Raw genomic sequence first — 14,830 nt, 5'->3', positions numbered from 1 at the left:
ACAACATCCAGATCTTTGCCAACATTGGTACCTATACTTTCCAAATAAGTCAACCTTTGTCTGCCATGTAAAATCTAAAACACGCTATTAGGCAACACAATGTACACAGTGACCAGCTCTACTGGTCATATACTGCACTGTGATTACTGAATGCTCGTAGCAACAGAGACCTGAAGAACAACAGATCATCTAAAAAAATTAAAAACATCTCTAAGACTTTTTGGTCTGGACTTTTTGTCTCGACTTTTCCAGTTATTTTCAACATTTCAGTGAGAACAAAAGAAACTCTACATAATTTCATTTAGAGATATTTTCTTCCCATTTGTAGAGATAATTTTCTGATTATTACCTTATAATTTAAGGCTAGATTCTGAAAATATCTTATTCTTTACTCTGTTTCACAGAAATCAAGGCACTGTTCAATAAGAATGAGGTTATCAGGAACTAGCCCTGCTGGAGAAAACCTTCGGCAAAAAATGTGTTCACACAAACTATTCATTAAACGACTGTGAATAATGAAGAAATTAATACAAATTGCTGTCTATTCACAGACAATTCAGTATCGAGTTGAATTTGACAAAAACTGTTTGCTACAAATAGTCCACACCAGCAATGCATAAAATCTCTCCAGCTGTATGCGTATTTTGGATTAATGGAGAGATTTTTCAGAACCATTTTTCCCCTACATCATCCGTTTGTTTTGTTCTGTTTGTACAGTTTGCACAAAATTGCTCAGCTTGTGGTCTATAGCCGGCAATTAACACCACTTAACAGCTATTAAATAGGGTAATCGCCTGTTGTTATCCTCATGTAGCTCAATTCAGTCACTAATTGCTCTCAGTACACCACTCATAAACCCACCAAAACACCAGGTATGATCTGCTGAAGATGGTCTGATGTGAAATGGGCTTTCCTTTCCCCCACAGTGATCAGTTCGACTGGTGACTAACACCTACCCAGAGTGGGAGCACATGGGAGCACTCTTGTGGAAATCAGGGGGTCGTGAGCCCACAGCTGGTCAGGTTTTGTGGATAAGAGGAATTGCAGGTAAAATCACAGACAGCAACTAGTGCCAGTGTGAATGGCGCTGGCTCTATCGCTGTCCTGGTTTGAAGAGAGAAGGAAATAAATTACGAAGCACAGCATCCCATTTGATCCCCACATCACTCCTGAATGGGTGGTTAATGTTTTCTCATTCCTTTTTCTGACTACTATTCTGAAGACTTTTTAAATGCAAATGAAACAGATATATTTCTCCTATTAAAACTGACTGCTTAAAAACAAAAGAATGATAGTGGTGGAAATAAATTTAATTAATTAATTAATTAACATAATTAAGTCATGTGATTGTGTTACATTATTCACCTATGGAATGCATTTAATGTGCTCTTTTCAGTGAAGTATTCTTGAAGCACCAGTAATCAATAATGAGAGTATATTCCAAATATATGCACATCTTCTCTTGGCCTGCAGCTACACATTAAAAAGGAATATGGCTCCTAATACAAATGAAATATGCTTTCTAATTAATGGGGAACTTACAAGGGCAGCAGTCGGAAGTAGAAGAGGTGTTTTTTATTCACTGTACATATCCCTTTGCAGCATATTGAATGTGGTTCTAGAATAAGTAATGTAAAGTGAATCATGATGTCTTGAATTTACCTCGGATATCCTCTATGGCTGTTGTGCTCGTTACTTATGCCGGATACTTTAGAAACACTCATTGATTTCAGGTTTCCTCTATTTCAGACAGCTACTAGTTTTAGTAATCTAATTAGAAAAGGTAACAATGACTTGTAACTCCCAAAGAGTTGGGTCAGAACTCTAGGCCTTCCATACCACTGGAAGTTAGTTTTCTCAGTGTACTTCAAGACAAGCTCATGCAAGCGGAAATACAAAAAAAAAGGTTATTGCACTGAAAAGAAAACTAGGAATCTCCCTGTGATTCCTAAGTGTTAAATCATACACTTGAGAAATAATAGGTGCATTGGAAAGAACCAATTTTTGATTGTCTGTAAAGTGTTGAAGTACGATGTTATTGAACTTTCCCTTCAAGACAATGAAATGTTCAAGCATCAATTTCAGGAGCTATAACCTTTGCATATAATTGATATTGCAGAAAAAAACCCAAAACTAACAACACAAAAACCCCCAGCAAAACCCAAACAACAATTAAGAACATGAAGCAACACAAATAGCTTGCAAGTTTGAATTCACAAATATTGAGTGAAACTAAAATGCATCTGTTACAGGTCAAATCTATTTCTCTGTACAAATTTGTACTATGACTATATGCTTGTTTCTGTTAAAATGTTCTGCATCAGCAGAAGAGAAATGCAGAAGTTTAGCATGAATTAATTGTTTTGACTGTGAAAATGATGTGTCTAAGCATAATGCTTCTGTCTGCAATCCTATCTCCCAGAAGTCACAAATCTAAGCTGGGTCCTTTTGTTCCCATACAGCAAAGGGTAAGAATTACAGCTTTAATAATAGCCATCCTGCTGATCAAAGAGACCTACAAGGCTTTCAACAACTCATGCTAAAAAGAAGGTTTGAAACCTAGGTTGTCCCCCATGTTATGTGTGTATACATCAGAATTAGGTATCTATGAGACAGCGATTTCCAGGCTGAAACCCCTTGATGAACCTGCCTTGATCATTTGTTTACAGACAGCTCACACGCTACTCTGAACAGTCAAGATAGCGTTACCTGTTAGTACCTACTAGTTTGATCATTAGAATAATAATCCAGAAAGGAGGATGGGATTTTAAAATTTTCCCTACACAAGAAGGCTCAGATTTACAGCTTTATCCCTCCATGAAGGCTGGGATCAGGTGAGTAGTTTAGTCGCAGTTCCTCAGGGTTCACAGAACACCCCCCTTGTCCAGAAATTTCGCACACACCTTCATGTCCTCATAATTTGTCTTTTGCTCCTTAACAGCAAGCTTCAATCCTTTGCAACCTGTTGTCTCTCCACCTTTCCCCAAACTCTGCAGCAATATACTGCAGCAGGTACACTCTCTCAGAGGTATCAACATAATATTACCTAGTAAGGTGGAAACAGCAACCTTCCAGCTTTTCCAGGAGCTGCTACAGCCAAAAAACACAGAAAAGCTTTCCTGAAGCTGTTATGCATCACACAAGAGTTTGTTGCTCTAGGCAAGTGCCTAATATACCTATAGCTGTGGTTATTACATATAATCTCAAAGGGAAACATGCCAAGGATTTTCCATTAAATGGACCATCCAAAATCCCATGAAACTTCAAAGAAAAAATCTAGTACTTAACTGAGTTTTGGATAGAATACAGAATTGATATGGCAGATCTGCATGAGAAAAAGAAAAGGAAATTAGGGAAACTGTGAAAATTCATTTTCTCCTTTGTTTTTGTTTTGTTCATTGCCTCTTTTTTCTGAGTGTTTAATAAAATTTTCAGATGTTTTACAGCACTGTCTGCAATGAGCATAGGCAAGAGATAACTTTCCAAAACACTGGCCATGTTTCACACAACATCATCAGTCTATTTCATTAAGAGCATTGGAATTCAACCAGTAATCAACAATTTGCATCCAAATGTTATTTTTATGTTTGTAATTGGTATTATTAGGCCCTCTTCCCAAGTGCATCAAATTATATTTCAGCCCAAGTAGGGCAGGATCAGTATCCAGTAGACTAGCAGTAATGTGGACTTCCTATTTCTGTGAATGAGAAGTTGAAGGTAAAACCAGATACTACTTAAATAATTTGTCTGACAACTGAAAATTTAGCAAAAGTGGCCAAAGGAAAAGTACAAATGACTTCTGTGAAATGCTATGTTTGTCTATGAGGGACGACTACTGGGGAGAAATAAATGACTACATAAGCAATCAACTTTCGTATTAGAAAGAACCTTTAAGATCGGGGAAGTCTCTCATTTATGGGTTATTGACAAGCTTGATAAATCAAGAGTTTATTATAGGCATAACTGAGTTCTTCTTTTGACTGAGCACTAAATAGGAAAGATTTCGAAGCGCTTTTAATTGCTTTTTTTCCAAAAGATCTTAGGCAAGCTCAGAACTAATGTGTAGTTCTTAACAATGGTATTTCAGTTCAAATAATAAAAAGGTAGTTAAATCCATACTACCTGCTAGTGAAGTACATTAAGTTTTGATTGGTGTTCTTAATTTTGTTCTTTTGAGAAACAGAAAGATATAAATCTAAAAATCAACAGTTGAAATATGTCATGTAAAGCTATGTTTGCCTTGCATTACAAAAGCCTCTTTTCGGATGCCATATGCAATGTGGACAATTATTCTGTGACAAATATTGGCATTTCAACTGAGAGCTGAACCCACCGCATTATTATGGGTTAAACCCTCCACATCTTTTATATCATGAAACATAACTGAAGGGAATTTCCACATGGACGGTGCCTGTAAGACATAGGCAGTGTACTTCTCTCTGTAACACCTTGTGGGAAGGAGTCCTGGAGCAGATTATGGTTAAGGTTCATTAATATTCTCTGCTACTGGAGAGCAATGGCTGCTGGCAGTTTAGCAGAAATCATGTCAGCCACTGCCACTGTTCTGGTCTTGAGAGGTATAAATCAGTTACTGCTATCTTATTTCCATAGCAAGTGAGCAGATGTAGGATGGAATGGTAGGGGTATGCTTTCACTTACTTTTGGTTGGCAAGCATGCTAGCTTCAGGAATTTCTGTGCCTAGCTACCTTTTCTTATTCTTGCACTTCCCTTGCAGTTATGTCAGTAATTGTGAAACCAGATTGGAAAAAGCAAGTTGTTAGCCTGCATCGGTTTACTGATCTGTTTAATCCAACAGTTCTTAGAAAATCTGTGAGGGGTGAGTGCGATAGATTGTAGGAAGTCCTTCTTGTCATCAGGAGAAGTATTTGGAACCGTATACCAAGTTACAGTGTCACAACATCTGTTTAAAGTTGCATTAGACAATGGAGAGAGAGCTGTTTTTCTGAAGAAGGTGAGGTCCTTGCTTTAATAGAGAAAGAAGATTTTCAGGATAATTCCAAATCCTAAAGCTCTTCTCTTTTTCAATAAAAACAAATTTGTGCTAAGAAATTTGTAATAGCTCTACAGAACTGCCTGAAACAGAGTCTGTAGAAACACAGCAAAAGCATTTTTGTTGCACAGCTACAGAAACATATTCAATGTCTCTCCCCACTGAAGCCAATGACAACATATATAATAATTACAGTAAGAACAGTATAGGATGATTAGTATTTATTACTTTTCCATTAAGAATAGGCATTTAATCCTTTCTTTCTCCTGGCTTGTCTTGCATCCAGTCCATGTCTTATACTCCCAAAATCTAGGAGATGTTGGAAAGGTGCTGGGAAGGAAGGAAATTCTTTTCCATGTAGAGCACAATTAGAGCATGTAACCTATTGCCACAAGATGTTATGAAGGCCAAAAGTACAAATGAGTTCAAAAAGGAATTGGACCTATGCACAAGGAATAGGTCTTTAGTGGCTGCTAAACATGATCCTGAGGATGTAACCTCTGGCATGGAAAAGTCCCTGAACTGCAAATTATGGAAATTTGGCAGCTGTATGAGGACCAGAACTGCTTTATCTAAGCCTTATCCTATACACTCTTTTTCTTTCCCTTCCTATACACTCTTTTTCTTTCCCTTTGACCATTTAGTAGGGATAAATGTAATTTCTGTATTACCCTGTATGGCAGCTCTCACTTTGCTTCAGACATTTCCTGTACTGGATGCAAACTAGTTACATTACAGCTGCGTTAACAGACTCTGAGTTAAAGAATGGAAAAAGTAAAGGAATGCAGTAGAGTCAGTACACTATTTGCAGTAAATTTTTGTTAAGCACATCAGTGATTTTTTTTAGTCCCTTCATAGTGTTTCTTGAGCCCCTTGTGCATTAATCCAGTTGTTAATTTAACACAGACAGAAAGCAATTTTAATTCTCTAATTATTATTTTCTAGTCAAGAACATTTTAACTGCTGATATTTGGTTTTGTGCTATTGAAAGGAAATGCAAGAGGCATCTAGCAGAAGAATTCTGGACAGACAGCTGGTTTGTTGGGGTTTTTTTGCCAGCAAAACGGGATATTTTCCTAACTAACTTTCTTTAAAAAATAGGGAATAAAAAGTCTATTTTGAAATTTTATGTGCTGGCATTTACTTTATGCTATTTTTCACTTGGCATCTGCATAACCTTTAATTAATGTTCAGGTTGCTATGACAGTTACCAAAATATTAATAAGTTAACGGTTCAGTGGTGACTTACTTACATACATGATAACTATGTAATTAATTATAAGCAAGTGAATATGACATAACATCACATGCCTAACACAGGCAGCCTCTTTAAATAGGCTGTTGTGCGTTAACAACAGTCCTAATCCCCCCCAGCCACTCACTCACTCCCCCACTCGGTGGCAAGGGGAAGAGAATAAGAAGAGTAAAAGTGAGAAAACTCGTGGGTTGAGATAAAGACAGTTTAACAGGTAAAGCAAAAGCTGCGCATGCAGGTAAAGCAAAACAAGGAATTCATTCACTGCTTCCCATGGGCAGGCAGGTGTTCAGCCATCTCCAGGAAAGCAGGGCTCCGTCACGCGTAACAGTTACTTGGGAAGACAAACTACATCACTACAAATGTCCCCCCTTCCTCCTTCTTCCCCCAGCTTTTATTGCTGAGCATGACGTCATATAGTATGGAATAGCCTTTTGGTCAGTTGGGGTCAGCTATCTCAGCTGTGTCCTATCCCAATTTCTTGTGCACCCCCAGCCTACTCGCTGGTGGGGTGGGGTGAGGAGCAGAAAAGGCCTTGACTCTGTGTAAGCACTGCTCAGCAATAACGAAAACATCCCTGTGTTATCAAAACTGTTTTGGTCACAAATCCAAAACATAGCCCCATACCAGCTACTATGAAAAATATTAACTTTATCCCAGCCAAAACCTGTACATAGACATACCCTCATAAAGAATATTTGAGATCCCACAGTTATTTTGCTCAATGTCCCATCTCCAAAATCACTAACTGACTAGAAATTTTGTAGGCAGGCTGGACCCCCTTGGCAAAGTTTCTACATTAAAATTAGGCAAATGAGCATTACACCATCAAAACCAATCCTCTGCAAAATCAATAAATGCTTCTGAAATTACTGATGTTCACTTTTTAAACCTTCAAGTACTTATTTAGAAGCAATGATATTTTCCTATCTTGGTGGTATATAGTAAATCGTAATTAATCAGGCTTATACAGTCATTTATCTTGTGAAACTCTTAGAATAAAATTATATAGAGGTTTACAGATTACATGTGCCATTTTTGTAAAAAGATTTTCAGAGCTATTTTTTTAAAAACTGTACCAAAAATTAAATGCTTAATATGTTCAGACATCTTTTAAGGACTAACTAGGTGGGTTTTTTTTTTCTTTTTTTCAATTTTAGCCCAGCAGAACCAGATTCCTCTCCCACACATATGCATATAGTGGTGTAAGCAGATGTAACTTGTTAAAAATGCTTCTGTAGGGTCTGAAATCAGACAGTAGGTCCATTAAACTCTTACACAGAAGCAGCCAAAAGAGATCCAAGTTTTAAGCATTAAAATCTTGCCTATGCTGAGCAGTGATGTATCTGGCTTTTATCAAAAAGTATGAAGGATCCAGCCTGATGCAGTAGATGTTCATTCAGCTATTGGGTCTCTACACAAAATAAAGCCAGAACATGATGCCATTAATTGGATAAGACTTCTGTCTAGTAACTCACCAGGTAGGATATTCTTGTTAATATGCACATCCAAGTTTAGCTCCCTCATCTGCCTAAGGACATTTTGCTTCCAAGCTAGACCAAAATACTTTCTTACCAATGGCTATTTCAAAAAGTTTTGTTGATAGCTTTTTGCTTCTTGTTCATAGTGTTATCTTGCTGTGCTTATTAGCACCAAATGTCATCCATGTTCATTTGGCAGGAGCAATTGTATGAAAACCCCAGGAACACACAAACACTTCCCAAATAACAGAATCTTTTACACAGCCTTCTAATATATATCGTGAAAATATGATCATGTCTTTGACTAATGAAACACAAATCACATGGGCCGCCACAACAGATTTATCTAAAGCCATTGCACAGTTGGGTTCCAGATTCACTAGAACTATTGCAATAGAAGTTTAGATAGAAATTCCCTTGGAGAAAAATTCTCTGAAACACTAATCATCAGAGTCTGTCTTAAATCAATATCCTCAAGTATGCCTATTGCTTACACTGTTCCAGTTCCCTGTTTTCCCACCAGGATCCCATGCCATCTCAGTTTTATAGAACCAAAATTTCGTCCTTGACGGATTTCTGAAAAAAAAAAAAAAAAAAAAAAAGTGCTATATTTGTACCACAAGTGGTTAGTATAATCAGCTCTATTATATTATTTCCAGTAATGTTACACAATATAAAATTATGGTTATTCTGAGTTAGAAATGTAGGCCTAAGAGCAAGTTGATACAGTTATTTGACACAGAGATACCAAACTGTCCTGAAGACTGCAAGCGGTCTACCATGGCAGCAGAAAGATCACTGCAGGTTAATACGCTCTGCTGAGAGGAGATGTTTCTAGTGCTGTCTAACTCGCTACACTTGCTTTGCTCTCTGTATACCCTTGCTCTTTAAAAAAGTTCTTTTTTTCTTATTCAGTATGCATAGAGCTTTGCAGTCAATCAAAACTGAAACAGCAAAAGAAATCTAAGGCTGAAACCATTTGGATCCCTAGTCTTATCATTATCATAAAGTTTCTGGTCAAAGTTTCCACTGAGCTCTTGTAAAGACAGTAAAAAATAGAAATAATAATTTTGCCTCCCTGACTGAATGTTTGCCAATTTAAGTGGAAAACTAATAGTCATAACAAGGGAGTCATTTATCATTATTACGGCAACATACATTGTGCGTGAGACTCATCACTGATGTGACCCCACTGATTCAAGAATAATTTTCCCAATTAAGCTTAGGAAAAGAAGAAACTATCTGTCTTCAGTCCTACACTTCAGTATTAATACTTGCGTATCTCATACCATCTATACTCAGAGATAAAAATCCTTTGAATGCTGCCCACTCTACATTCTCAAACACAGTGGAAACAGAGAGGCATGGGAAATTCAGCATAAAAAAATGGCTTGCCTTCTCATGGCCAGATCACTTTTTATTGTGTTGTTCCTGAATAACCTGAATGGAGTGCAGATAAATGTAGACTGACAATGTAAAAAAGGACTAGAAATTCAAATGTACTTTCTGGCATTTACTGTAATATCTATCATTTTTTCGTCTGGTCCTTGCTAGGCTTAGAAGTGGAGCAGCAGAAGAAAGGTGAATTTAACTGCCTTGTCTACATCTTTTCTTCGTTACTCTTTTATGTATTCTTCAGGAAAAGCTGGGGTATGTAGTGATCGAAATGCGCTATTCACTGTATTTGTAGAATGGATACAACATGTAGCCACTGTCTAAGGAATTTGCGAAAATATTGGCTCTTTAACAGACTTTGCCAAGATTTTGAAGGACTATTTATTTGTTCTTAAGGAGTAGTCACAAAGTCTAAGTTCTGGGTTTAAGTTAGGTAACTTTCCAGTCCTCCTATTTAGTCAAAGGAAAGAAATGGGTTCCACCTGAGTGGAGCTGAGTTAGTCAGATTCCAGCTTTGGCTCACCCTTAGAGAAGCCTTTTTCTCTGTTGATTGAAGAGGGAAACTGAAGTGACTCGTATGCTAACGTAGGGCTCTGATGGATTAGTGGCGAGAGCTTGCCTTAGAACGGTACACCCACCTTTCTATCTTGCTCTCACTTGATGGACTCCTGACCTGCTCATTAATCAATTTCTGAACCTCTCAGCTTTTTACAGTAAGATATCACTGATACCACTTTTCCTTAAGACATCCTGTTATAAACTACAGACACTGATAGATGGGTGGGAATGGATTAACTCAGACGGGTGGCCAGCCTCCGTCTGTGCTCTACCCTTGCTGCAGGGACAGCTGAAATGGACATTAATCAAATCCTGAATAACAAGAGTTTACAGTGCAATTTTCTGAGGGAAAAAACCCTAACTGAATTTAGCCTGCAATCAGGCGGTGATTGACAAAGAGCTCAGAAATCTGTGCAGCAGTTAGTCTGAATGGACAGGAAAGGGCAGCAACTTCATCCGTTGTCTCAAGTGATGCTATCCTTGCTTGCCAACAAAGCCTTTAGCTACCTAAGACAGATGCCTAACATTGGAGAGTGCAAATAGCTTCTTTAACATCACTCTAATCACTTACTTTCCTACTGAGATTGCATGCACATGTACCATCAGTTCCTGTCATGAGGAACACTTGTTCTACAGGAGCAGCACTGAGATCTTTGATTTCTTATGCAGAGGTTATGAAAGAGCTATGAGACAGCTATGACAAATGGTAGTTATGGCATGACTAGAAGCCTTCAAACTATTAAAACCTTGTACTTTGTATGCCTTCACTAGGTACTTTTTAACTAAACATTCAATATTACAAACATACATTTGCATACCTGATAAATAATTTGCAAGTTTCCAATTTTATATTCAATTAATATTAAGTAAGCCATGAAATGTGGTGAATTCCAATGAATAATATTTTAATTTCTGTGGGTTTTTTTAATATCACCCAAAAGGCCACAATGGGGGGAAAATCAAAGTTTTGCACCTGATGACCTAGCCTCAGAATCAAACTTCAAAACTTCATTATCCTTGTTGTCTCAGGCTAAAATTATTTTTCTATGTACTGTTTTAATCAAATTAAGAGTAATGGAAAAATATATTAATATGATTAAGCAACTGAAATATAAAGAAGGAAAATCATATAAACCTATATCCAGACCTTAGCTCTTTTTGTAGTATCTATACATGAGGAAGACTAAAATGGATTTGCTTATGAACAAATGATTATGAGCTGTTAATTTAAAGGCAGAAACATGGAAGTCAGCATTTGGATTTAATTTTTTAATAATGTAATTTAAATGGATTCCATTATGTTTTGTGTTCAGTCATCACTGAACTGCACCACTTGTGCAGCTTTCTTTTCTGCTTCTGTCAAATATTAAAACCATTTGAAGACCCATGGCACTGTGATTGATGCTGACATACACACTATGGCCATCTTGTAATGATGAAATAGAGACTGTTATACACTGAATAGAGAATTTAGAGGTGACAACATGTTTATTGGTCTGATTTCAGGAATCAGTATTGGGATGAAGAGTCTATGAAAAGATATGTCTATTTAAAAAAAGAAAGAAATAAAAAAGCCTATGCTTCAGAGACATTATGAGATTCATCTCACTTATTTACTCCACTCAAGAGCTAGGCTAGTCATGGATCCATCTTTCCTTTGCCTTAGACATCTAACATAATTTGTGTAAACTGCTCATGGATTATGCTTGTTTCTTTTATTTACTGTGGAAATAATCTAGATGTCTAGTTAAATTAGAAGATTAACTTTTTTGTAGTTAAAGCTGGATGTAATAATTTTCATGTTACTTGTGATCTGAAAAATATTGGCTTTATTTAACTGGACCTCAGTCACTTACATATAATTTTTGACATAATAAAAGCTATTTAAAAAAATAAAATAAAAAAATAAAGGAGAGTAGAAGGAAGTTATCATCTGTCTTTTCTCAGTCCAATGAGGCTACATTATTTTTGGTTTTTTTTTTTTGGTATTTCACCTTCCTGAGTTTCTGAATTATTTAACTTAGTGTCTTTTCCTCCTTCCTATATAGCTATGCATTATACTTCAGAAGCAAAGCACTATATTGAGAGTATTGTGTGCTATCCTGCAGAAAGGATACAAACCAAATCCACTAATACTTTTGTTTTACTGTTTTAATTTTAACTAGACCAAAGTGTGAAGTGCCAAAGATTAACAACTCTTTCAGAAATGTCATTTTCAAGCTGTTGCTTCTTTATCACAGCAGAAGGGTGCTGTGGCTTCATCTTGGCTTCCAGCGCTGGATCTAGGCTTACTTAAAAATGCCTAACTTTCTCAGTGAACTGCCAACATTTTGCCCTAACATCTGGGTGATATTCAGAAAACCATATTTGCTGTCAATAAAATCCCTGGAAAATCAAGGAAAGCTAAGAACTGTTGAAGGCTCCTAGAAATATGGTATTTTTCAGGCATTGATGCAGCCCTGACTTTGTGAAGAAGATGGTCAGTTTTGTGTTCATATTAACATCAGAAGACCTGGCAACACATATTACCAATGGGTCAGTAACAAGGCAGGCCTAAAATTGCCAGAATCCTTTTCTCCCAAGTCCACCAGCATATTTGTGCCTCAGTCCAGTAGATACATCATTGCCTAAAGGGGAGACAATGCAATCAAGTCTACAGGGGAGCAAATCGGTATGAAATGGCCAGAAACAAATTGGAGGTGAAAATTAAAAGCAAATTACTTATCCCTGGTGAAGGCTGCAGAACAGCCTGCTGCAATATTCCTTCTGAACAGTTTTATAATGGAGCTTCATAAATGCATATAGGGAATGATATGAGGTAACTCTGTCACTGTCCTGGACTGTCCTGGATCTGGTGCTTACCTCAGTTCTTGTGTCATAAAAGTTGGAAAGTGTAGATTTGGTCTAGTTCTAGACGAGAAGGTTGGACTCAATGATCTTAAAGGTCTTTTCCAACCTAAATAATTCTATGATTTTATGATTCTAAATCACTTCAGAAGGGGAGGTAATGATTGCTGCCTACTCTACCTATGCCAGACTCAAAGAGAGGTGGGTGTGCTGCTCCTCTCACCGCTGAGCGAAGGGCCTGGGCATACAGGGCATTGGGGACCTGAAGGGACTCCCACCGTTAGCGATCTTGGCTCTCAGACTGCCACATCTGACTAGGTCTCCCCAATCCATCAGTGACAGCCAAAGGACTGTCTGTCTCTCCAGGGTTTACTAATACGATCTTCATCCTTGCAGTGGCAAAATTTAACTTTGCCTACACTACTAAGAAGCCCTGAGCTGTCTCTTCTTATATTAGCATTGAAAATGTTTCTAAAAATTTCGTTGTAAATCATTTGTTATCCTGGGTTAGACTCAGTGATTACCTTCCTTATTCTACATTTAGACTGAATTATAGCATGTAATTGATTATTTTAGATGTATTTATATAGTGGCTCTGGTTGGGATGGAGTTAGTTTTCCTCATGAACTGCCTTTATCTCAGCTCCTGAGTTCTTCATCACATTTTCTTCCCTTGTTCTGTTGAGAAGGGAGAGTGAGACAGTCACTGGGTGGGGATCTGGCAGACAGCCAAGGGTCAATCTCCCACGCCCTAGATTTTAGTAACAATAGAAAACTTTCAAGTGAGTTATACCTGTTCCATGTGCCATATTCATCAAGGACTTAATGCATATCTTTATTTCTTGCCTGCTCTTATTTTAACTGTGGGTGAAAATTATATCACCTGTTTTTCTGGCTTGCACCTACTGGAAAACTTGCAGGTAGTTAATAAAATTTTATAATTATGGAAAACCTGTACTTCATGCTTGCGGATGAAAGCACAATTGGATGTCCATTCAGTAATTCAGAGACCATCAATAAAAATAGCCATTTGCAATGGAAAGAAGATAAATAAGCAGAGATGTCACTTAGCTATTAAATGCCAGAAGACCAATAGTGCCTACTGTCTATGCCTTGGTGAGTCCTCCTCGTCTGAATAGTTTATAGTAAAAATGAAGATGGATTTTCCTTTAGGTAGTTTACATGGCTTTTATTATTACTTTTATTGGTTATATGGTTTATATTGGACCATTTATTTTATTTACGTTTTAGAAGATAGATCATTATTCTGTATTTTAAGACTTATAAATCAGTTTACAAAGTCAGATAATACTAGCCAAATTTTAAATCTGCACAACTAATGAAGTGCTTTTCAGTATATAAAAAAAGTTTGCTTAAAATCCACAGACACTCATGGGTAGAACTGCAAAGGAATTGGGAGCCCATGGCCAAAACTGGTAGACTGAAAACTTTATTTTATACATAGCCCTGGAAGTATCCAAAATACACAGACACTCCCCCTGCCCCCCCCCCCCCCCATTAAGAAGCAATTCTTTTTGAAAATCAATCTTTGGGTACTCAGGTAGCTCAGGAAAACAGGAAATTTCATTCTTATACATTGCACATTTTGTCAAGAGTAACTCATTACGGGTCACAATCAACTCTATGTTGTGACAGAACTATTGCATATGTTGGAGAGTTCATAATTATCCTTTAGTTAAAACTTTGCTATTTTCTTTCTTTGGCTAGACAATGGGCGGATTTCTATTGCATTTATCGTAGGCGCAATGTAGAGGTGAGTGATAATGTGCTAACATGGAGGAATGCTGCTAACATGGAGGAAACATTACCTTTCATTCATCTCTGGGCTTCCACCACTGACAACTGGAGATGTCTTTGGAGGTCAAGCAGTCATAAAGTTTGGCCTTCACCCACATTTATATGATAAGCTCTGTTGCTTTTAGTCTATTGATGGCAGATATTAAGTGAAAGCATTTACATTGCAAGTCTCAGACTCCTTGTATTTTCCAGTGTATTCCTGTGAAGGCTCTCAGCCCTTCCTGTGCCATCACTGCAACAACTAAGCAACCTGACAAGCTTCAGAGAACCTGTGAAACCTCTTTTCTTACCCTGGCCCCTGACTAAGGGAGGGACCTCAGCTTGTCCAGCCAGTTTGCTGCACCACAGGCTAGCTGCTGAAAGCCCCAGATACAACTGCTTCATCTTCATGGAGGACTTCAGCTGGGTAACCTCCAGCTGGACACTGCACCAGTCACTGGTGCCTGGAAAGGAAGCTTTCAGGAA

Source organism: Ciconia boyciana, chromosome 1 (genome assembly GCF_034638445.1).
Source record: "Ciconia boyciana chromosome 1, ASM3463844v1, whole genome shotgun sequence".
Classification (NCBI taxonomy): Eukaryota; Metazoa; Chordata; class Aves; order Ciconiiformes; family Ciconiidae; genus Ciconia; species Ciconia boyciana.
This window is presented reverse-complemented; position numbering follows the sequence as displayed.